Source organism: Triturus cristatus, chromosome 5_2 (genome assembly GCF_964204655.1).
Source record: "Triturus cristatus chromosome 5_2, aTriCri1.1, whole genome shotgun sequence".
Classification (NCBI taxonomy): domain Eukaryota; kingdom Metazoa; phylum Chordata; class Amphibia; order Caudata; family Salamandridae; genus Triturus; species Triturus cristatus.
This window is the reverse complement of record NC_140588.1, coordinates 1,048,378,473-1,048,403,297: the sequence shown is the minus strand read 5'-3', so window position 1 is coordinate 1,048,403,297 and position 24,825 is coordinate 1,048,378,473.

Below are 24,825 nucleotides of genomic sequence, written 5' to 3'. Positions count from 1 at the left end.
CTCACGGCTTCTGGCTGGTTGTCACTGCGCCTGCGTGAGGAGTTACGTGAAGTAAAGACTTCAGCATCGCTCAGAGGCCCAAATACAAACTAATAGAGAGGTCAAAAAGAAACATGTTAAAATCAAAATAAAATGATTTTTACTGTATACAACCTATCTCTACTCTAATCCCATTTACTTATAATAGATCTCCCTGCATTAGCATTTAGTAAATAGCATGTTTTAGTTTCAACGAGGCAGATGCTTAGCGTGTGAGCTTTCAAGCGGCCATTTTAGAAGCAAGTGCGCAGAAGCAGAAAATTCTCTCCAAGCTTTAGTCCGTCATCCTGCGTAGATGCAGTTGACGCATGCGCAGTACAAATTCCTGCGTTAGCAGCCATTTTAAGTTTCACTCGGGTTACTTGTTAGTAAGACGCATACGCAAGCTTCCTCTAAGCTAATTATATGGAATGTGGTGCATATTAGTCTTTACAAACATGATTAATGCAGTGTTACGAGTTATTTTAGAGGATTGCTTCTGAGCAAGTCTCTTTTATACGAGTCCTTGCTCCATCATTAGGACCTACCTTAAGTGTGACATGTGTAATAAAAGGGGAGTGTAAGGCTTGACAAGTGGTTTTAAATGCCAAGTTGAAGTGGCAGTAAACTGCACAAACAGGCCTTGCAATGGCAGACCTGAGACAGATTTGAAAGGCTACTTGTGTGTGTAGCACAATCAGTGCTGCAGGCCTGCTAGTAACATTTAGATTATAGGCCCTGGGTATATTGCATACCACTTTAGAAGGGACTTCTAAGTAAACTAAATATGCCAATCAGGTATATACCAATGTCACCATGTTTAGGGGAGAAGCACGTGCACTTTAGCACTGGTTAGCAATGGTAAAGTGCTCAGAGTCCTAAGGCCAACAAAAAGAGACAGCAAAAAGTGGAGGGAAGCAGGCAAAAGGTTGGGGGAAGACCATTCTAAATATGACAGGTCTAACATGGTCCCATAACTGAACCACAGTAGTCCACAGTATCTACCTGCGAACTAGGCATAAATATGGAACTGAACCCCCCAGCCATTATACGAGTATTTCTCATCAACCAATTAAAGGTAACCTCACACCAATGGATACTGGGAAAGAACTTGGAGGGCCAGGGTTTGCACTCCAAGGTCTGCCAAAGATTGACACCCTTGCCAGGTTTGGCACCTGGGAATGATTTCTTCTAGCCCTAAACAGCTTCCTGCAAACATCTTGAGAGAAAGGGCCCACTGACTGCTGGAAAGATGTGGCCCTGCACAAAAGGAAGGCTACCTAGACAAGGGGTGTCAGAAGCTGGACAAGAACAGCAGAATATTGTCTTGATAGTATTTCATATGGGAAGGCCTTGTGCCCTGGTCCCTCTACAGCATGTGCAGAGAGGAGTGTTTCACTCTTCAGGAAATTAGAGATCCTATGACGAAGTCTGCAGCAATTTCATCTCGTCATTCCCAAAGTACATAAGCGACTTGACACAGAGAAGTTCAGCTACAGCAATTAACGGTGCATCAAGACATCTGGATTCCAAAAAAGTCTTGTGACCAGGGTCACCGACCACCATAAAAGCCAACTAGCATCTTTGACAGGCTTAGTGAGGTGTGAGGATCACATCGGCAAAAAGCCTACGATCTTTGCCAGAATTGCGACTGCTTCTTGGTGTGCTCTCTGCCTTTTGTGGGTGGAAGGTTGGACATTAGGTCTGGGGAAGCACTGCTGAAGGAGGGATCACTTTCAACAATCACCAGGAGCAGAGCACGATAGCTCCTCATTTATACCATGCAACCCACCACTCCTGTCCAGCAGCGATATTGGCTGGGACGGGATAAAATCAACAAAACCTCCATCTGCAGCTTGATACAGTCAAGAAGGAGCAGCATAACCTTTTCGTCAGCAAGAGAGGCTGTAGGTACTTTGAATCAGCTATTGTTCGCAGATTGTGAATGTAAGAAATTGGGTTACTGGTTGAGTGGGGCAAAACACTACTCAAACAGGAACCACAATCCTCGTCAGGATGAAGTCACAAGCTACCCTAATTAACCAGTGCACAACCCTCTGGTCTTGGCACAGAGCAGTCAGGCTCAACTTAGAGGCAATGTGTAAAGTATTTGTGCAGCACTTCAAACAGTAACACAGCAAGAACACACCACAAAGGGACCCCAGACCAGATTTAGAAAAATAGATTAATCTTTAATAAATACAACAAGATAAATACTACCTAAATCCAATCAGTAGAACCAGAGATATGCAGGTTTAAAGATATATATGAAAATAGCATAAAAAAGTACAAAGCGTCAACTGTGGGTATCAGATTGTGCCGGGCTGGGAAAAAGTCACAAGTTCAGGATGTACCTTAAATCCTGGTTGCAGAACATTGTGAGTTCCTGCTCCGACGATGTGTCACGAAGCTGAGGCGATGCATCAGTTCCAAGGAGCTGCAAAGCTGTGATGCGAGGTCTTACATCGTCATCAGGGCTTGCGATGTGCAGTCTGCCGTTAAAGATGAGTTGTGCAGTTAAAGCGATGCATCGGTGCCTAGGAGCTGTGAGGCTGCGATGCAAGAACCTTCATCGTCATCTAGGCTGCAGTCGACAAGAGATTTGGAATGTGAGAGTCAGTATCGAGGAAACTTTGCACAGTGATGGTTCTGATGTGGGCTGGTGTGGAGTCCCGGAACTTAAGGAACCCTCGTAGCAGAGGCAATGCTTCGGTTCTGATTGGGTTTGTGCCGTGCCGCAAAGGAGATGCGTTGGTTCTGCTGTTCCCACAGATGGATTGGCAGAGCACATTGAGGCCCACTTCCAAGGGTCCAGGACTGGGGTGGCAGCACTTGGCAGGGTAGGACACAAAGATACCAGAGTCCAGGTTATGGTTTCAAGGTTGTTGGAGCTTCTCTCCCTGAGGCTCTGGTCAAGAGGCCAGCCAACTAGTTCATGGAGTCACTCTGGTGACCTAGGTTGAACTGATGTATGTCCTGTCCTTCTCACTCAGGAAGAGGGCAGCTGGCAGTAGGTCAGCACAGCAGGGCAGCAGTCCTTCAGAGCAGTAGTCCCGCCAGGGGTGGAAGAGGGGGAAAACAAGTTGGGGAACTGTGGGCGGAGAATCAGAGGGCGGGAAAAACCCAAGGATTAGATCACTGGGCCACGTCTGAGGCGTGGCCTGAATGCACAAACACCCCAATTTTTAGTATTTGTTTGGCATTTCACTGACCAGTTAAAGCAACCAATGGATACACATGATTATTTAAGGTTATAATGAGTTATTGACATTAAAATACAGTCACAAAATGGGATATGTTTCTAATCACCGAATGTCCCAAATAAGGTAAAATGTGGAAGCACAAGCCATTTGTCTCCGAGCCTGGAGTTTCTGCCTTCAGCACTTCTCCCTTTTTCCACAACAGCAGTTCAAACATGTAATGGCAAAGTATCATAGTTTGCAAATGTTCTTTATATAATTATGGCTCTGCCATATTTTCCTCATAATGCATGTTCTGCTGCATGATCTGACCATTTGAACTAATAAATTGTTTGTAGCTCAAACGTATCAAAAGTTAATACAAAAAGGAACTTGTGTACCCGCGAAGTGAAGGGCACCTTGCAAAGGTTGACTGATCACCTTTCTCACTGCTGCATGTGTATGTTACACTGGTACAAAAGGGCAAAATCTTTCCAGGGACAGTTAGCATGTGTACAAACGTCAAAATAATAAAATATAAGAAAATATACTGCATTACGCTGCAGCCTTTTTTTAAATGCATAATTTAGTCAACACTGCAGCATAATTTTGTCCTCCTTTGCTGCATAATTGATTCCTGTGGCCCCACAGCAGGCAACACATGTTAAAGGTGCTTGTGAATGAAGCAGAGAGACTATGAAGTTTGCAAACTTAGTTTGGTGTGCCTGCAAATACTGCATTGCCAATCCCTGGTGAGTTGCAGCTACTACTGCTGAAGCAAGGCCAATGGAGGTACCTATGGGTTAGGCAGACTGGCCTCAAGGGCAGGGCCGGCCTTTGCACTGGCGGTGCCCTGTGCATTAATGTTCGTTAGTGCCCCCAATGACCACCTCTGCATGGATTCCCTCACTACCACCCTTTAACAGTGTCCCTCAAGTCTCCTTAACCACATTCTCTCTCAGATGCATTTAATTTGATTTACAGCACCACTCATACCATTTTAGGGTGTCAGAGCACTTTGCATCACTCACATTACACAGAGACAATCAATATGTGTGCAAATCACTGTATAGAAAATGTTACATAATTCTAAGGACTACAAGGTGTAGGAGTCACATGACAACCATACTAGTAGGCCGTATAGTTAAATAGTGATTGGTCTGGAGAAACACAAACTCAGAATTTAAAACGTAATACCATGGTTGGGGGGGGGTTGTCTTTAATAATCAGAATTGATTTCTGTCCATAAGAACACTTTTTGCAACATTAGGATAATCAAAGAATGGGGGGCGGGAACATAATGCTCTAATTTATACCTTGCAGTTTGTATGCAGCTTTTAGCTGACAGTTAATTGCTCACTGTTCTATGTTAGGATTTTAACATATAAACTGCAAAGTAACAAAAGGATCTCTCTGACAAAGACAAAAGCAGTAGCCCACTGACCTATTTACATTATGTGCACTTTGTGATCTGCATGGTACATGTTCTTTGCAGCAGGCACATTACCCCTCTGAGCTACCTTTTCATGAGTCAAAACTTCCACTAAACAAAATTCTAGGCAGAACATTTATCACCAGAGTCATCATGACATGTTTATTGTTTCCAAAAATTGCTGTAGGCCAAGAAGGAGGCAGAAAATGCTTTAAAAACCATAATATACTAGCAAACATAATGCCTCCACCCAAAGTCACACCGGTTGCACCGCCCTAGAGCTGGCCCTTCTCAAGGGTCCCGTGACCTCAGTGACAGAGTCACTGTTGCTCTAGAGTGAGCTGCTGCATAGGCCTGCCCGCAAGACTGGAGGTGAACTTCAGTATGGATTGTGGTGGACAAGCCTTGAAGGTTAACATACACTTGTCATGCTAGGGTCCACCTGCTGGTGCTAAGACACCAGGGCTTCTAAGGTCTTGCAAAGACTTCTAAGGTCTAGAATGGGATTGTGCTCTCTCAGGAGAGTGGTCTGGTGAACTGGTTATTAAGGTTGAACCTGGTTCCCCAGTTCCAAATTCAACAGCTCAGGCCATAGTGCCACCTCCTCTCCCCCACTGAACACCATACTGCCCCACTGAGGAAAACTCACACTGCCTTGAACTACAACCCAATTGTTGCCACCTATAAACACCTGGATGTGGCTCAATTTAAATTACGTACTTGACAAGAGCAATATGCGGCCTACAAAAAAAAGTAACAACATAATGGAAAAAGCAAACACTCATAGGGAATGCAAAATTTAGCAAACCATGTGAAATGTAAGCAGGAACAACATGGTTACCTTAACGCTTTTACACTCACTATTCAGAAATCAGTGAGTGCTTTTGCCTGAAAAGTTAAAGACATGACTACAGGGCCCTGAATGGACATATTTCAATGTCCATTGCTTATATCCTCACAAAAAGTAAGTAGTACAGTAAAAAGACCACATCCCTGGACGCAGATCCGCAGTACACATTTTGTTTCCAATCCACACATTGTAGTACCTCCAGGATTGGTGCACTAGTTGCAAGCCCAGGGAAAACAAAGACAAGAAAACAAAAATAGCGCTTCACTGGAAAACTCTGGAAAAGTGGTGCTAATGTGTTTGGGTGTGAATAAAATCAATCTGGCCAGTTTGCTCCCACTCTATCTTACTTTATTTAGTTATTTTTCATATTTTAACCTTTTATTCCTGATGCTGCACTTTGGAATTAAAATGTCGGACAAATACGACATTTCCAGCAAAAGTTTTTTTCTTTTTTGGATCCATTTCACAGGGGAGCAAATAAAACAAAGGAAAGGAAACAGAGTGAGAATTCCATCTTGAAGTCACGGTTTTCAGTAAGAGAAGAACTGCTAGACAGAAAGAGAGGGAAGAAGGAAAGAGTGGGGGGCAGCTGAAGCGGCAGAGCAGAAGTGGACACTGTCTTTTTCTTCTCAGGGCAAGAAGGAAAAGACAGAGTCCTGTTACTTCTCTGCCGTCCTGCCCGTCACGAACGCCAGGAACGCCGAGCTTTATTTATAGGCGGTGGCGAATTCTTGAGTCCCGGGACGCATTTTCAGAATAAGAAAGTAGGGGAACGGAACACTTAAAATTAAAGGAGTAGGGGTACGCCGTGCCCTGCCGATCTCGCCCACTTCGACCACTGGGTCCCGCAGAGTTGCAGTCCTTCTTCCTGGCAGAGTATCCACAGGTCCAGAAGTGTACTGAAGGGTTGATGGCTGAGGTCTAAGAGTTATACCTGGGCCTTCCTTTGAAGTGAGAGAAGCTTCTAGAGGTTTACCTTTGAAGTCTGCAGGCATCCTGCCTCTCCTGCCCTAGCTCCAGAGTAACTATAGGGGGGTGTACACCAATTGTGTGGTAGTAGGACACAGCCTATTTAAGTGTAGGGTAGAGTTGCACCCAGCTCCACCCTCCCATCCTGCAAGTGATGGCTCATCCAGGCACACCTAAGCTCTCTATTGTGGGTTACTGTTCAGGAGGAATACACAAAGCCCAACTGTCAGCTACACCCAGTCATGTGACCCAGATACAGGCTGCAGGCACTAAATGGCTAAGGCATGAAAAGGCCAACTTTCTAAAAGGGCCATTTTCAAAACTGTAAGTTAAATCCGACTTTACCATAAGAGAGGATTTTTCATTAAAATTCCAAAGACAAGAAACATGAACTGGTTTCCTGTTCTGATTTACAGCGTATTAAATGTAATAAGGTAACTACAATGTTATCCAACTTAAAAGTCCAACCTTGAAATACATTGCACCCCGCCCTCTGGGCTGTCTAGCGCCTACCCAATGGGTGACATATATGTATTAAAAAGGAAGGTTTGGGCCTGGTGAAAGGTTTATTTTGCCCAGGTAAAAATGGTAGTTTAAAACTTCACACACAGTTTGCAATGGCAGACTTGAGACATGTTAAAAAGGGCTACTTGAGTGGGTGGCACTATCAGGGCTGCAAGACCACTAGTAGCAATTATTTTACAGGCCCAAGGCACATGTAGCACCACGTTACTAGGGGCTTACAAGTAAATTAAATATGCCATCTGGGGATAAACCAATGTTGCCATGTTTTAAGGAGTGAGCACAAGCACTTTAGCACTGGTTAGCAGTTGTGCAGTGTGCAGAGTCCTAAGGCGAGCAAAATCGAAATCAGCAAATATAAGAGGAGTGAAGGCAAAATGTTTGGAGGAAGACCACCCCAAGGCTGACAAGTCTAACAGTGAACAAGTACAATGACAACAAATGGACTATCGGAAACTCCTGTATCTGGGGCGTGGCAGCTACCCAAAAGGGGGGTTGTGGCTAAGAGCAAGGGGAGCATTCTTCACTGTCCTAGTCCCCTAGGGGCAACGTACCTTACACAAACTGTCTAGTGCCTACATAGACCAACTAGGCCATGCCAGCTGCTTTCCCAACATAGTTGTTATTCCCAAGATAAAAGTGCTGAAGGCTTTCTGAACTTTTGTGTGCAATATTGTGGTGTGTGTGTGTGTGGAATTAAAGTAGTTTTAATGCTTAATCAACAGCACTGCTAGATATAGTATATATTGACTGAGGTTATTTGCTTTACTGAGTTCTGAGTGCCTACACCACCTCTCTGAGTAAGCCCTGGACTGCACAGTATTGCTACAGAGAGTCAAGTGCTAAAGGGGTTTAGTTGGCACTCAGTGTTAGCTTCAATAATAAGTTAAAGCCCTAGCAAACCAGTGGTAAAAGGCTATGATTGTTACAGTTTGAGCTCAGTGACCCCTCAGAGCCATGGTACTGCTGAATGTCCACATTAAGTAATGTATATTATAAGAGCAATTCACATTTATGTGGGAGAGCCTGGTGAAGAGTGCATTGGTGCATGCATGGTCTACGGAAGAAGTTGGAGAGCTGAGCTGAAAATTAAAATAAGACAGTAGTGAGGAGATAAAAGTTCGGCTTGAATGGAGAATAAATTGAGGCTAGGGAAAGAGAGAGAATATTATCATAAGGAATGAGAATTGACTGAGTTAGGAGTCAGGAGATTTGTGAGAAAATGATTCTTCATTAGGGATTTGAAAGGGGCGGGTTTGGCAACAACCAAGATGTTGCATATTTTAGGGGTATTTTAAAGGAGTGTTTAAAATGTCCTCCATACTTTGCCCTGAAGAAGGCATGCATCTTTAAGTGAAACCAGTGATGAGAATTGAACAGACGGCAACATTGCGAGTTCTCTGGATTGAGATGCGGGAACACTGGGGGCTAGAGTATCCCATTCTGACCTGTATTCCCACACCCAAATTCAAGGATTACAAGATATTTCCCTTGGAAAGGAAGTAACTTGCAGACCTGGGAATGGCAGACAATTTTTCCCCTACCATGGGAAACAAAGGACTCAAATCTGCATACATTTATCCCCCTGCTTGGAGCATATTGCAAATGCATGCTGTGTTATTATTTAGGGGCCGGTACCCGGGGAAGGCAGAGTGAGTTCAGTTACAGCTAGGAGCAGCCCTTGATGCTGTTAAACCATGTTGCAGTTAGGAGGCAGGCGTAGCAGATGCCAGCAGCAGCCGCAGCAATATACAAGGCTCCGGTTTTTTCCAGGTTTGAGATTAATGGGGATGGTATTTCCAAATCTGTTAATCTTGGGCCTGAAAACCAGCGGCGGGTCCTCTAATGGTGGAATGGTGAAACTACTCAACTCAATCTGTTTCACCAATGGCTAAACCAGTGCGATCAAGATATCCAGTTCACTATACAGTTCAGTACACAGGAGATACCCTTCCTTGATTTGAAAATCTTTAATGAAGATGAGAAACTTCTTACTACCTTATATAGGAAGCCAACTGAAAGAAATTCCCTATTGAGGTACAGCAGCCACCACCCGCGCGGATTACGCGACAATCTCCCAGTCGGACAGTTCCTGCGGATCCGCAGGAACTGCACTAAGCGAACAGACTACACATCAGAGTCTGAGAACCTAACGGCCAGGTTAATCTCAAGAGGTTACCCAAAACGATTGGTGAAGAGGGCCCAGAAGAGGGCCTGGTACAACCCACGGGACACTCTGCTCTCATCCAAAAATCCCGTTACATCACTACAAAATAACAAGATGATATGTGTCACAACATTCTCTACTCGAAGTAATGCGGTGAAAAAGATCATCAACAAACATTGGAGCATTGTATCTACCGAGATTGACCAACCAAACTTACCGATGCATTCTTTCAAGAAAGCAATGAGCATCAAGGACCATGTGGTGCATTCCTTCCTTGAGGACCCAGTTGAACCGACCATCCGGTCGCTCTGGAATTTACCACCAATCATAGGTCATTTCAAATGTGGGTCATGTAAAGCATGCCCCACAACTATGCAATCAAAGAACTTTGAATACAAACATCAGACCATTACATTGCAATCACATACAAACTGTAATTCCAGTAACGTCATCTACGGGATTCTGTGTCCATGTGGCCAACTATATATTGGCCAGACACAGCAAAAAGTCAAAGCAAGAATTCTTCAACACCAAAGCAGGATAAGATGCAACGTGACAGGTGCACCTCTAGTTGAACACTATCACCAACTGGGACACCGCCCTGATGAAATGCAATGGATTGTCTTGGAAAAAAACGAACTGGGACCCAGGGGAGGCAATATATCCTCTATCTTGCTCATTAGAGAGTCCAAAATGATGATTCGATTTGATACTATTCTAACGGGTTTGAACGAACAAGACCCCAGTAATGCCCAATTAGCTATCCTCAGCAACTAGTGAACAATGTTCTTTTTCTTCTGTTTTTCCAGCTCGTAGCCTAACCTGTTGTCAATGTTATTCTTGAACATCCTGTCATTTTGACCATCAGACGCATATGATTAATGTACACAATGTATATATGACAATTTGACTGTTTCTTTCCCAAAGAACCCTCCATCTGTCTTTGCCGCATTCTCATTAGTCATTAAGATAATGTCGATCTACATGAGCTCACATGCTTGTTTACAAACTACGCACCTTCAAACAAAAATGTTTCTTTTATGTTCTGTATTTTCCATAGTTGTGCGTGTTTTCACAATGTATAGATTTTCTTCTCCATACCATCAACTGGTCGATTATGTCCATTTATCGGTTCTCGATCACTCCCTCTGAGCGATAAACTCTAAGATTTGCACTTCACCCAAATAACTCATTAATAATACTCGTGTTGTCTGAGATACACTTGTGAGTTGTGTCTATTTAATTCTAGATTACCATTGTAATTTACTATTATAACTTTTTTTAATCATTAGTTTCTTTCTACCTACGAACTACTCGGGTGGTCTTTCTTCTATTATCCCGTTACGGGCAGCATCTAGCGGCTGCGCCCGGTTTAACGTCACGCGGCGTTTAGCGTTCTCCATATGAGGCAGCCGCTCCGCGGTTTCAGTGCTTTGTCAGATTCGAGCACCGCAGTCACGGACGCCGTCTAAAGGTAGGGGAACCGCTCCACTTTCCTTCGTTTAATCTGGCTAAATCGACCTGTGATTATATTCGTGGGTTCTATTTCTTACACGATTAGTTTGCCCCTGTGTAAACAGATTATTTTGCTCCCCTTTTATTCATATTGTGAAAGCGATACCTGTCTTCAATGACTGTTCACATTTTCTTTGTTAGGATCCCTTTTTATGTCCGTTATGTATTCTGAATTATGTGATGTATTGCCCGTCCCGCCAAGTCTCTCGCCCCATTTTATAACAACGTAGTATACGGATGATAGGCTGGGGGACCAGGTCCCCGTGGCAGTGTATTTCTCTAGGTCTGGATCACCTACTAGGTTTCTCATTAAAGAGCACCTTTTCCATTTGATTTATAGAGGCTGACTTTCTAGTGATTTATTTCACTCAACACACCGATCTACGTTGCGGCGTGGTATGATGGAGTAATCAATCCCTCCTTTGTGTTTCGACTAATACCCGTAAGTTCCCATTTATATGGAGTCATACCCTATTAATCCATTTAACTGCTGTTTGGATGATTCCAATGTCACCTTTAATTTGTTATAGGTGCTTGTCACTCCCACCTGTCTTTGGAGCCTTCTTGCCCTTGCGCCTTCGGACGCCAAGCTGACACTGATTAGATGTCCGTTCTCTAAATTGGTAATTATGGCAATGCCTTTCCATATCCAGCCTCGCTGTTCAATTCCGCTTGGCCTTGCTACCCTTTTTTTAATACCCACCCAATGTTTTTATAGGTGCCTACCCTTCCTGTTTCACCATCCTCTTTGTCCTGAGGAAGACCCCACCCGTAAGGATCAAATCAACCTACCTTGGATGAGGGGTCGAAACGTCGACATTCCACTATGCCAGTACCTTCAATAGTGCATTGAGCACTGTGTACTTTTACTTGTATATGGTTCATTTGGCAAAACATTCAATTCTGTTAATGAATGACTTTCATCCTGATTATTTGGCACGATAGTAACGTGCCCAGCAATTGATTTGTACTACTGTTATGAATGTTTATATGTCACTTATCCTACTACCCTACCTAACTCGTCACTCCCTCCCCTTCCCTGTGGCACCCTGCACTTTTGTGAATAATGTGATTTTTCATACGCATTCATGTGCCTACTCCAAGTGTGATTAAATAACACTTCGGTACGCCTTATTTGTTGCAATAGTTATTTTGCTGACTCTGTTCAGGTTTTCAATTTACGTATGTTCTGGGACCAATTCCTTTCTACTGGGCACATTTTTCAGCAGAAACCCCACATTTTTCAATCTGACGTGTATTTTGAAACCTTGCTCCTGGCCATTCAGCTGCTTGACTTCCCAGGTAAAATGACGTTCACCCAGGTCCCCAGTGAAGAGTGCGAGAGGTTTCAGGGATTTTGGACTAAAACTGCTATTTCATAACACTGCTAATGTCCATGGGCCAATGAGAATGGTCTCCAAGCAGGGAAACCCACACACATTGAGGGACACTGTTTTATAAGGTACGGTATTCACACCAGGTGAATGAGACTGAACACCAAGGTGTGAGACTCACACAGCCGCTTCCTGTGCAGGTAACAGTGATGGGGCTGTGGGACAGGGTGGGGGGGACTTCTACAGACAATGAGGTAAAATTAATTATTCATTTAATTTTGCCTCTTGGTCGTCTGTTGAGTCCCCCCCAACCCGCACCCGCCCCACCACAGTTACCTGCACAGGCTGCGGCTGGACTCTTACCACTTGTGGGAAGCCGGTGCTTGACACACACAGTCATTGAGACTGAGCTCCAAGACAGTACACTGGCACTTAGAGGAATTGCACCTCAAGAAGTGACAACCACAATCAATGAACTCCAAGGATGAGACATTCCCAGTGAGAGAAATCTGTGCACCAATGGGAGGGCCTCATATGCTGTGTGAGAGACTGTCCTCACGCCAGAGGAGTGAGAGTATGCATCAGTTTACAATGGGTGAGTGAGGCTGTATTCCGAAGAGTGACACTTGGAAACAGTGAATGAAACTCACCCCAAATGAGTGAAGACGATTTGGAGATGTGTTTGATGCAGAATGAATTCACGACTAGTGATGGTCATTGTTTTAGAGGTGACAGGGTAGTGCACCAGTTGGGGTCAGAGATCCCTTGGCTCGGCTTGTTTATGAAGGCCCCCCCCCCATTTGTACCCATGGGGGCATTAAGAACAGACAACAGTGTTGTGAGCAAGTGTTGGGATATTGTGGAGCGCAGTAATAGAATAAGCTGCAAGTCTGGTGAAAGTGTTTCAGCACACAGTTAAACGAGGGAGAGCGCCAGGATTCGTATGTTTCCATCAGCAGTTTCTGACCAATAAAGGGGCTCAGATGATTTCACATGAGATGTGGGCGTGGCTAGATGTAGTTATTGAAGCAATCAGAGTGTCACCTTTGCTTATTTACAATATGAATTAAAAGATCGTAATGAGTGTGAGGTTTGCAGTTGGTGTGTGAATAATTGAATGGACTCTTTCAAGTGTGTGGTGAACTTCTACAGGTTGACTCCTCATAACACACCAGGTAAAGTACCTATGGATGCATATTTACAAGCCCCTTGCGCCACTGTAGAGTCACTTTTTTGATATACCAGTGGCACACAGTGCAGGCCCATATCTGCAAGGCAACGCAAAGCCACCCTTCGGAGCTTTTCATGGCCTTGTAGATAAGGCATAAGGCCACGTGGCACGTGTTGCTGTGGGTGTTCCCACGAAACACTCATGGATTTTGACACTGCCCCAGATACAACATAGCGTAAATCTGGGAAAGCGCTAAAAATGTATGCCTCCCCAGAGCACGCGTAAAGAGGAGAAATGTTTACTTTCTCCTCGTGTTTTTTCCTCTTTCCTCACTGCAGCAGCACACATAGAACAAGGAAAATGACTCTTGTGATTGTTTTTGTGCGGGAAGTTGCCCCATCCTACACAAAACACTCCTGCCAACAACACAGACATCCTGGGACATCCTTGCACCATGGTGCAAGGGTGCTTGCATTGGCTCAGGGCTGCAGTTTTGCGCTGGTGCTGGCTGAAAATTGGCGTTGGGCAGCATGCAGCAAAAAGATATGCGGCACTGCCCTATGCCAATTCATTGTAATGAGGCCCCAGACTCATGATTCAGCTTATGATCATTATGGCAAGCCAAGAAAACTGAGGTGGATGTTGTGGCAATGAAAACAAAGCTGGCTCAAGTTTGAGCCAAAGGTAAGCGTTGTTAGGATAACTGCTCACGTGAGAATGGGTTCCCTGGGGGAATATGCAGTTGGCTGCAAATAAAGTTGCCTCCTAAAGTCAAAGAGGGAACTTATAGTAAAATTATGTTTGTAAAGAAATATTTTGTAAACACTGTAAGAGGATGTGGCCCTCACGGCTAGGGCGGTCGACCTCAAACGAGTCTTGGCAACGACGCACAACATCCTGTGATTCTGGACAAAACCCATATTCTCCCTGTGCCTAACCGAAAAAATTAAAATGTGTCCTTGTGTAACGCATCTGGTGGTCATGTAAAGCGCTCCGATACCTCATACCTTCGCATCAAGTTTGCGCTATATAAAACTCTGGCGGGAAAAATAAGAGTGAAGTGTTAATACTAGAACCATGGTCCAGCGCCTCTGATCCATGTTTGTCTTTCACAGGCCTGTTAGTAGAGCTGGAGACGAGTTATGTTGAATCTGAGTGTGCTATATGGATTGTGATGAAGTGTTTGTAAGTTTCCCTATAGATCACTTTTGGCTCCAGACACATGAAGGTAACATGTAAGTCTACGTGGATCAGACAAGAATTGCACCCAGCCACCCAGGGACTATCTCAAAGGGTAAGTCACTATCAGGGCTTTAAGTGGGCCGGGTCCCTCCTGGTCTCAGACCCGGCAGTAATTTAAAACAGACATGGAGGGGTCCTGTATTCATGTCCTTAACTCTTCATGCAAAAACACTGATCGATTTCAGAACACTGGGTGTAAAAAACGTTTAGGTATTTCATGTTGTAGCTGCTTAGATTTTACAAGCAGTACTCAATCTGGCAGACCCTGTGAGCGTTTGCTTTTTCCAGGAGGTTGCATTCCATTTTTCAGGCATCATATTACTATGGTCCAGTGCATAATTTGAATGAAGTCGTATCCAGGCGTTTATGATGGGGCGCAATTGAGTTGTGGAAGGTGGTGCCTGTCAGGGGCAAAAAGGTGTTCAGCATACGTGGCCATCCAATCCTTGGCCTCTCTGCAAACCGCACAGAGCAATGGTCATATGTGACAGTTGCAGTTGTGGTTCTGTGCAAATATGTGGGTAGAGTGGCCCTTGATTTTAGTTTATATGTTTAAGCCATGCCCTTTATTATATAGGCCATGCCCCTTTCAGCGAGCCCACACTTTTTTCATCCCACTGAAAGTCCTGGTCAGTATGGAGACTGCGCAGTCCTGCCGAAGACCCTATCAGGGTTATTTTACAATCACATGCCCTCCACGCACCCCACTTTCATTCTGAGAAGTCACAGAATACAACAATATAATGGCTGCACATTTTTATAAAGTCTAATGTAGCAAAAAATGGCAAATGAATATAGTAATATAAAAGAGAGCAGTGGCATAGGAAAATAAGATAACAATGTGAAGAAAATACACATCATATAAAACAGTATAATAGAATCAATTCCCATTTTGTACCATTGTCGGGGAAATATGCCGGGCCCCGCCCCCCACTCGATGAGGCCTTTCGGGAGCGCAGTCCTTGCCTTTGCTCCAATTCAAACCCTGCATAGCCATTCTCTTCAGCTGTCAGCTGAGACAGGGGAATGTGCACTTTTTCACACGAAGAACAGACAGTGCTTGTTTCCCAATATGTTCGTAAGACTATGTCATGAGGATTATGCAAAACTGACAATGTAAATCTATTTCCAAAACGGCCAAAACATGCCACTGTTAATAAAAGGCATCAATAGAGATATCCATCGTAGCCAATTACAAAATAAACATGATATGCAAACTTCCAACACCTTAATCAATTTTAGAATAAAGCCCATAATATGGCCTCCTATTGGAGGAGGAGACCAATGCTTACAGGTCGCAGGATGAGGTGCAAGCCTTTTCTCCTGTATGGTGATGTGCACAGCTTGTGTCCACCCTTCTACCTTTACATCCTGACAATCAATCAATTAATCAATCATAGCATTTGTAAAGGGCACTACTTACCCGTGAGGGTCTCAAGGCGCTGGGGGGTGGTGAATGCTGCTACTGCTCGAAAAGCCAGGTCTTAAGGAGTCTTCTGAAGGTCAGCAGGTCTTGGGTCTGCCGTGAGTGGATGGGGCGGGTGTTCCAGGTCTTGGCGGCGAGGTGGGAGAACGATCTGCCGCCGTAGGTCACTCTTCGGATGTGGGGGACCGTGGCGAGGTCGGCGGAGCGGAGCTGGCGGGTGGGAGAGTAGAAGCTCAGTCGGCTGTTAAGGTATGCTGGTCCGGTGTTGTGAAGTGCTTTGTGTGCGTGGGTGAGGAGCTTGAAGGTTATCCTCTTGTTGACGGGGAGCCAGTGCAGGTCTCTCAGGTGGGGTGTGATGTGGCTGCGATGAGGGATGTCGAGGATCAGGCATGCAGAGGCGTTCTGGATGCGTTGAAGCCGTCTCAGGAGTTTGGCCGAGAATCCTGCGTAGAGGGCGTTTCCGTAGTCCAACCTGCTGCTGACGAGGGCCTGGGTGACTGTTCTTCTTGTTTCGGTGGGGATCCACTTGTAGATTTTGCGTAGCATGCAGAGGGTGTTGAAGCAGGAGGATGTGAAGGCGTTGACCTGCTTTATCATGGAGAGGGTGGAGTCGAGGATGATCCCTAGGTTGCGTACGTGCTCGGTGGGTGTTGGAGCTGTTCCTAGAGCTGTTGGCCATCAGGAGTCGTCCTAGGCCGAGGGGGTGGGTCCGAGGATGAGGACCTCCATTTTGTCCGAGTTCAGATTCAGTCGGCTGCTCCGCATCCATTCGGCTATGGCCTTCATTCCTTCGTTGAGGTTGGTTTTGGCTGTGTGGGGGTCCTTGATGAGGGAGAGGATCAGCTGGGTGTCATCGGCATAGGAGATGATGTTGAGGTAGTGTAGTCGGGCGACGTGAATAAGCGGTGCCATGTAGATGTTAAACATCATTGGGCTGAGGGATTATCCCTGGGGTACGCCGCAGATGATTTAGGTGGCTTCGGAGCGGAAGGGGGGGAGGCAGACTCTCTGTGTTCGGCCGGAGAGGAAGGAGGTGGTCCAGTCCAGGGCTTTCTCTTGGATCCCGGCATTGTGGAGGCGTGTTTGTAGTGTGCGGTGGCAGACCATGTCGAAGGCGGCTGACAGGTCCAGGAGGATGAGGGCTGCGGTTTCTCCGTTGTCTAGCAGGGTCCTGATGTCATCTGGCGGCGATTTTGGTGCTGTGAATGCTTCGGAATCCTGACTGGGACGGGTCCAGGATGTTGTTCTCCTCGAGGTAGCAGGTCAGCTGTTTGTTGACGGTCTTCTCGATGACCTTCGTCAGGAACGGGAGCAGGGAGATGGGCAGGAAGTTCTTGAGGTTTTCCCTCCCTATTGTATTGTTTGTGTTTGCATGTTGTGTACTGTGTACACCCATTGTGTTACTTGAGTGTGGGGGCATTTCTCCAATTATGCATTTTTCTTTAAGTTTGCCCTTGTGCTAGTGTTGATGTATATGTAGATTCTGGAAACAATGGTTAGTAAACATGTTGGTTGCAGCATCTTATTGCCAGTGGGATGCCGTGTGTTAGTCCTGGCAGGTAGGGTGTCTTGCGTCACCGCTACACCACGCATATTTTTACTCTATGTTCCACACTGTGTTTTAAAAATCTTTGCTGGGGGACCCGGGGCCTTTTTATCATTTCACTTGTTGGGAAAAGCCTACGACAGCATGGTGCACATGTTTAAGTGCCCCGCTGTAATCGACTTAGCAGCCATTTCGCCTACCTCTTGGTCAGTGGTCTAGTCTCTTGCCCTACCCCTGTTTAGAGCGAGAGTAGTGTGAGCGCACCATTAGCATGGCCGAAGGCGCAGCTAAGGCAAGCCCGTCTGTGCCTTTCCATGCCCGAACGGGACCAGGAGCCAGGAACTCTGCCTCTCTGCAGCCAGAAAGTACGATGTTCTCTACTGACCAACTTCTGGCACTCTATCCCGCCTGCTCAGAAGGATGCCAGTCCTCTCTCGACCCTCAACAGAGGCCATAAAACTGCGCTCATTAAAACTTCATGCTCAGCCCTCCTGGCATCACCCTCAAATCCATCCCCGCAAATGCTCCTAGTGCCCCAGTATCATTGAGCAATGAAGACACCACCTTGTACGTTAGGAAATAAATTCAGTTTTTTTAGCATTAATTGTCGCTGTATCTGGTGCCTTGATCTATCACACCCTCTTCCCCCTGGAAATGCTGAAACTGGTGCTCACTGGTCCCTGATTTGATCCCCCGTACATTCTCAAGTGCACTAAATCACCTTGCTCGGTGTTGTACTCTAGCTTGCTTACTGTGTCTTAATGCAGCCTATCTGAATCCTCTGTTGTAATGATCTAGAATGTTTATGGTTGCCTAGTAATGACATGTTGTGGACATTCTCGCTGGAGCTGTTGGCAGAGCTAGTCCTTCTGCTCTGCTGTTCATGTAGCTAATAAACTACCAACTTACTTCTACTTGCATCTGCCTGCTTACTACAAAATTATGGCGACAATTTAGCTACATGGAAGAACCCACGCAGCCATCTTTCACTAAGAAAAAGATTCTTCAATCAAAATGTTCTCATACATTCTAACGAAGAGCGTAAACCGTTTTTTTGCAGCATGGAATCGGATGGTGAGTCAGATTTAGAAGTGGTTTCTATCATAAGATGTGAAAACGAATTGGACTCTGTCAAGACTAGTTTCTCTTCTAAGGTTGTTACTGGGGATCCTTCCTCATGTATTGATCCCATTGTAAATATCAAGATTGGAAACCACACTGTCAAACTCTTGGTTGACTCTGGAGCAAAGATCACCATGATCATTCAAAAAGTTATTTGATGAAACTTGGAATGGTTGTCAATCTTTACTTCCTCCTGATCATTCTCCGGTCTCATATGAGGGGCCTAGAATAGATTTATTGGGATATTTTGAAGATGAGCTGGAATTCAAAGGGAGGAGAATTGAAGGAATAATTTATGTTGCAGTGAAAGGACTTAATATATTAGGTTGGTTTCAACAAGGCCTTTTTGGGATGATACTCAAACCTGGCCAAAAAGAGCAAGTATTAGTGGTTGGTTGTGAAGATGTTAGTTTAGGATGGAAAGAAAAGTACCCTGAAGTTTTCGGCAACAAGTTAGGAAAAATTAAAGGGTTCCGACACAAAATAATTGTTAAGGAAGGTGCTCTTCCCATCAAGCACAAACTCAGAGGAGTTCCTTTCAGTGTGAGGGAAGATTTGGAAAAAGAGTTGAAAGAGTTGTGTAGCAAAGAGATCATTGAACCCACAGACTCTTCCTTTTGGCTCCCTCCATTGGTCGTGGCGAGGAAAAGGGGAGGAGATCTTCGCGTTTGTGTGGATTTGAGGTCCTTTAATAAGGAAATTTGGGTCGACTCCCACCCGTTATCCAAAATTAGTGACTTATTTTCATCCACAAAAGGAGCGTGCTATTTCTCCAAATTGGATCTGGCCAGTGCGTATCATCAGGTAGAACTTGATCCTGAGTCACCTCTGGGAACCTTTCGCTACTGTTGCATGCCTTTTGGACTTGCGTCTGCGGCGTCTGTTTTCCAGAGGATAATGGGCAGTATATTAAAAGATGTCGATGGGGTCCTTGTATTCCAGGATGACGTGCTTATCTTTGGAAAGGATGTTGCTTCCCACGATCTCACATTAGAAAAGGTGTGGACTGTCTTCAAAAAACGTGGTGTGGTTTTAATGGAGGGAAAATGGAAATTCTTGTCCACTAAGGTTGAGTACTTGGGACATGTTATATCCCAAGAAGGGTTAAGTCCACATCCAGGTCTAATTCAAGCTATAGCAGAATCACCAGACCCTGTAGATGAAGCGGGAATTAAGTCATTATTGGGATTATGTGAGTACTATTCTCAGTTCATTCCTAATTTTGCGACACTTGTCCGTCCCATCAGCAATTTACTGAAAAAGGGGGTCAAATTTGAATGGTGCCATGATTGTGTGGTTGCCATTAAATCCGTGAAGTCCGCTTTATGTGATGAGCCTATACTCAAACCGTTTGACCCAAGTTTGCCTTGTTGTGTGACTGTTGATGCAAGTCAAGTAGGAATTGGTGCAACTTTGACGCAAATTGATGATGTTAATCTTGAGGAATTTTCTAGTGAGGATTGTGATGATTGTTTAGTGGCAGTGCTTGACCTACCCGTTCTAAGTTTGGGTTCTGAGAATGATTGGAAACAAGCTCTGGAATCTGACTGTGTGCTGTGTGAGGTGGCTCGTTTTGTTAAACGTGGGTGGCCAAGGGAAAAGGTACTTCCTGCTCCTCTGCAACCTTTCTGGAAAGTCGAGGATGAACTTTCCATTGAAGATGGACTGCTACTTAGGGGAGATAAGTTTGTCCCACTGGGTTTATTTCGGAAAACTATTATTGAAAGAGCTCATGAGGGTCACCTGGGTACAACGCTCACTAAACGCCGCATCAGAGATGTCTATTGGTGGCCAGGGATGGATTCTGAGATTGATTTCATGGTTTCTGGTTGTTGTGTTTGTGGTGCTTCTGACAAAAGTCTGAAGGTGACTGTTCCCCCTTTGATGCCCATTGAATGCCCCAAACATTCATGGTCAAAACTGGGAATTGATGTGATGGGTCCCTATGTGGTTCTCCCAGGGGGGGCCCGTTTCATACTAGTTTTAATGGATTACACATAAAAATGGCCAGAGATCAAGTTGGTGAAAGATGCCAGCACTCATGCTCTTGTAGATTTTCTCAAGAGTGTGTGGTTGAGAGAGGGTTTTCCGGAAACTTTGATTTCAGACAATGGCAAACAGTTCGTCAGTGCAGAGTTTGAGTTTTTTCTAAAAGATTCTGGTGTTAAACACCATAAAAGCTCACTCTATCACCCACAAAGTAATGGCTAGGTTGAGAGGGTGACTCGGGTGGTGGGTGAATGTATTAAGTGGGCCAGAGCTGGTGGTCATGATGATTGCAAAGCACTTAATGACATGATATGGTTCTACAGAACTACACCACATTCTGTTACCAAGATTTCACACTTTGAGTTATTGAGAGGACGTAAACCAAACACTAGTTTCAGACCTGCTTGGATGAGCAGATGGGTAAGATCTGAGTCTGATGTTGCCCATTTGTTATCCCTGGTTAGTGGGAATGTGTCTGAGTCTCAATCTAAGCAAAAAATGTGGTTTGATTCCCGTAAAGGTGTTAAAAATGACTCAATTGGAAGTGGGAGACACCGTTAAGATTAAAAGTGGTGTACACTCTAAGAAAGGTGACAGCAAATTTAGTCCGCCTGTTAAAGTTATCAAAATTTTGGGTAATGCTGTTATGGTTGATGGTGGGCATTGGTGGAACCTCAACAGAATAGTTAAAGTTTGTGATTGTACTACTGTTCCTCTTTCAAGAAGGAGTTCGCTTCCTTATCTTAATCATCTTCCTTCGAGGAAAAGCTCTAGAAATATTGTTACACCTGCCAGGTACAGGTCATAAAATTATTTATTGTTGTTCACAATGTTTAGTGTGTTTCGTTTTGTTTGTTCATTTATTTATTTTTATTTATTTTTTTAGTTTATTTTCTTTATTTATTGTGAGAAGAGAAGATGTGTTGTACTTCAGCTTGCTTACTGTGTCTTAATGCAGCCTATCTGAATCCTCTGTTGTAATGATCTAGAATGTTTATGGTTGCCTAGTAATGACATGTTGTGGACATTCTCGCTGGAACTGTTGGCAGAGCTAGTCCTCCTGCTCTGCTGTCCATGTAGCTAATAAACTACCAACTTACTTCTACTTGCATCTGCCTGCTTACTACACTCGGGTTCTTAAATATTCATTTGGAGGACCCATGTGAAGTCTGGCCATGTTTTCATAAAAGACCTTAGTGCCTCCACACCTACACAAAAGGTAGGACATCTCCTAGACTGCATCTTTTCAAACATAAAGGGCCTTACTACAGACCCTCCCATGCCGCAACTCTGTCGGACCACTACGCAGTGCCTTTCTCTATTGTAATTCACTCGACTCTCCACACAGTCGCAGTTGGGCCACAAGTCATGTCGAGAAACTGGTCCATATTTGATGTCTCTTCCCTAAATGCACACCTTCGAAATACGATACCCAACCTGTTATACAAGGCCTACCTAGACAGGATTTTGGGCTCCTGGAGGCTGAGAAAGATGGTTTGGATGCTCCCTTTCTCATCCTAAAGTATGGTCATCCAAGCCCTGATCCTTTCAAGATTAGACTACAAGAATATCCTCTACCTGAGGCAGACAAGGCTTGCATCAGACGTCTAGAAGTAGCACAGAATTCTGCTACTAGGTCACCATACCGACTCCGAAGGTGTGCCTCTGTGTCATGCCTCCTCCGTGAGCTTTTTTGGCTCAGGGTGTCAAAAAAAGGACACAGTTCAAGGCATTATGCTACATTCACAAGGTTAGGACAGGCACTGGGCAGAGATACCATCAAGAATTAGTGGCCCCCCACCAGCCTACTTCTTCTCTGCATTAGAGTGACCAATTCCTGTGCACAGTTCCAGGAGTCAAACGAGCCCATATGGGAGTTTGTTCTTTCGCATCTCTGGGCCACAAGCTCTGGTACACCTTACCCGAGCACCTGAGAAACTGCTCCTCTCTGACCCTCTTCTGAAGCAACTTGAAGACCTGGTTATTTTAATCCTACCTGTGCCGCTATCCCCTTTCTGATGCCATAGCACTGGGAACCCCTGCTTTATAAAACTCTATAATAATGTTAATAATAATAATGCTTGGTGTGGCTTTCCCCCTTACTTTTTGTCTTCAACACTCCAGTTTTGCTGACATCCTTTTTTCTGGCCTTAGGACTCTGCACACCTTTCCACTGCCAACCAGTGCTAAAGTGCTTGTGCTATCTCCATAAAATAAGGTAGAACTGGCTTATAACGGATTTGCGTATGTAATTTACTTGTAAGTCCCTAGGAAAGTGGCACTACCTGTGTCAAGATCCTGTAAATTAAATGTTACTAGTGGGTCTGCAGCACTGATTATGCCACCCACTTAAGTAGTACTTTAAACATGTCTCAGGTCTGCCATTGCAGCCGGGGTGTGCAGTTTTAAGCTGCTGTTTTGACCTGGCAAAATGAACCTTTTGCAAGGCCCAAACCTTCCTATACAATAAATGTAAGTTACCAAGCCACGGCCCGTGCAGGTAAGAGCGGTAGGGCGCTGAGGCCGGGTGGGGGAGGGGGATTTCGACAGACGACAACGAGGAAACTTAATTATTTATTCCAAGTTTTACATGTCCTAGTAGTGAAAATCTTTTACATTCACTTTTCACTGCTGCAAGGTCTACCTCTCCCATAGGATAACACTGGAGCTACCTTATTACAATTCATGATCATTTCCAAATGGGATCAGATACCCAGTTCATGTTTTGTGTCTTTGTAATTGTAATGAAAAATTCTCTCTCACAGTAAAATCGAATTTTAAAATACATTTTTAGAAATACCACTTTTAGAAATTTGCCATTTTTCTGCCTTATCCATGTAGTGCCTACAGCCTGTTACAGGATATAGCTGACAGTTGGGCTCTGTGTATACTTGGCGGAAACCTGCCCCATAGCACCGCCCCTTGGACGCTCACTGCACAGGCCTTAGCCACCACCACTATTTTATCCTGAAAAGTTTTAAGTAGCTTAATTAGAGGAATCTAGCAAAAGGTCTGTGAGCAATGTGCAATTAAAAAAACTTATCAACTCTCTTTTCAAAATTAACTAAACTGTTTATTTTTTCAGAAACAGAAAAACAACTCTAATACATCTGAAAGGCAGACTTGGCCTTGGCAGAGATGAGGCTTGTTAAATTTAATTAGGTGATCATTTTCAGGACCCTTTGCCATAGCTCCCTTTTAATGAGGGTCCCTCTTTGTTTTTCCTGTTTTGATGCTGAGAGCGCTGGCAGGCGGTGCTTCTTATGTGGGGTTGCCTCCAACATCCTTTTCAAAGTCTGAAAGATCCCCCATGAAAATGTGTCAACTGAACGCAAGGTGGAGGAGAGTAAAAGGTGACTGATGCCGCCAGAGACAGCTTCCCCCACCCACATACAGGCACCTTTTTCACTTCAAAAGCCAGAAGCTGCATAGCAAACAAGGGTATCCTTTATAAGACTTGAAATTCAATTAGCAGACCAGGAGAGAATGAAGAGGTAGGCATTCTCCTCATGTGTCCCAGGACCCTAGAACAACCACTCCCCACACCTCAGACTCTTTCCACACCAGCAATCAAAAGGATCAAACAGAGTAGTGTGTGCAAAACTAGAATTTCAATACTGGAGGCGGGCCACACTGACAGCTTTGTACACCGTGAAGTTGCAGAGTTTGTGCACGTCACACAAATTTGCCAGCAAACAAATCATCTGCAAAGGTTTTTGCGACGCAGCTTACTTATGAGAAAATTCTTCTGCTACAAGTACGAATATTGAGTTTTTTTCTTTTTTACCATGTTTGCTTATTAAACACCAAGGGCCTGATTCACAAACATAAAGTTAGACTTTTGGTCTAAATTTAGACCAAAAGTCTAACTTTATTGGTTTACAGTATTCACAGAGGTAAGTTAAGAGCTGTATCTTTACTTCTTTTACCTACATTGTTCCAACATGCCAGAGGCTGTTCACCTTGGAGACCTGCTGCAGATATGGGTACGGCCCGGCGCGAGATTTACACCATCTTGCGCCTAGGAAGAGGTGTGGCGCCGCGGCCAGGGTGACTGACTCTGGAATCTGGAGATCACGGTTCGATCCCCGGTGGCAGATTAGCCCAGCACCATGTGACTCTGGGCAATAGCTTGCTTAACCTTCCCGACGGCCCCCAGCGCCTTGAGACCCTTACGGGTGATTGTTTGCGCTTTAAAAATGTGGATCATTATCTCCCATCTCACAATTTCCAAACTCGGGCCAGCGATGCTGTGAGCGCAAAGTAAGTGCTTTTATTTATTTACTCTCCTTTTTCCGTTGTGTGTCACACTCCGCTACACCCCAACCAGCCCCGCCCCCACC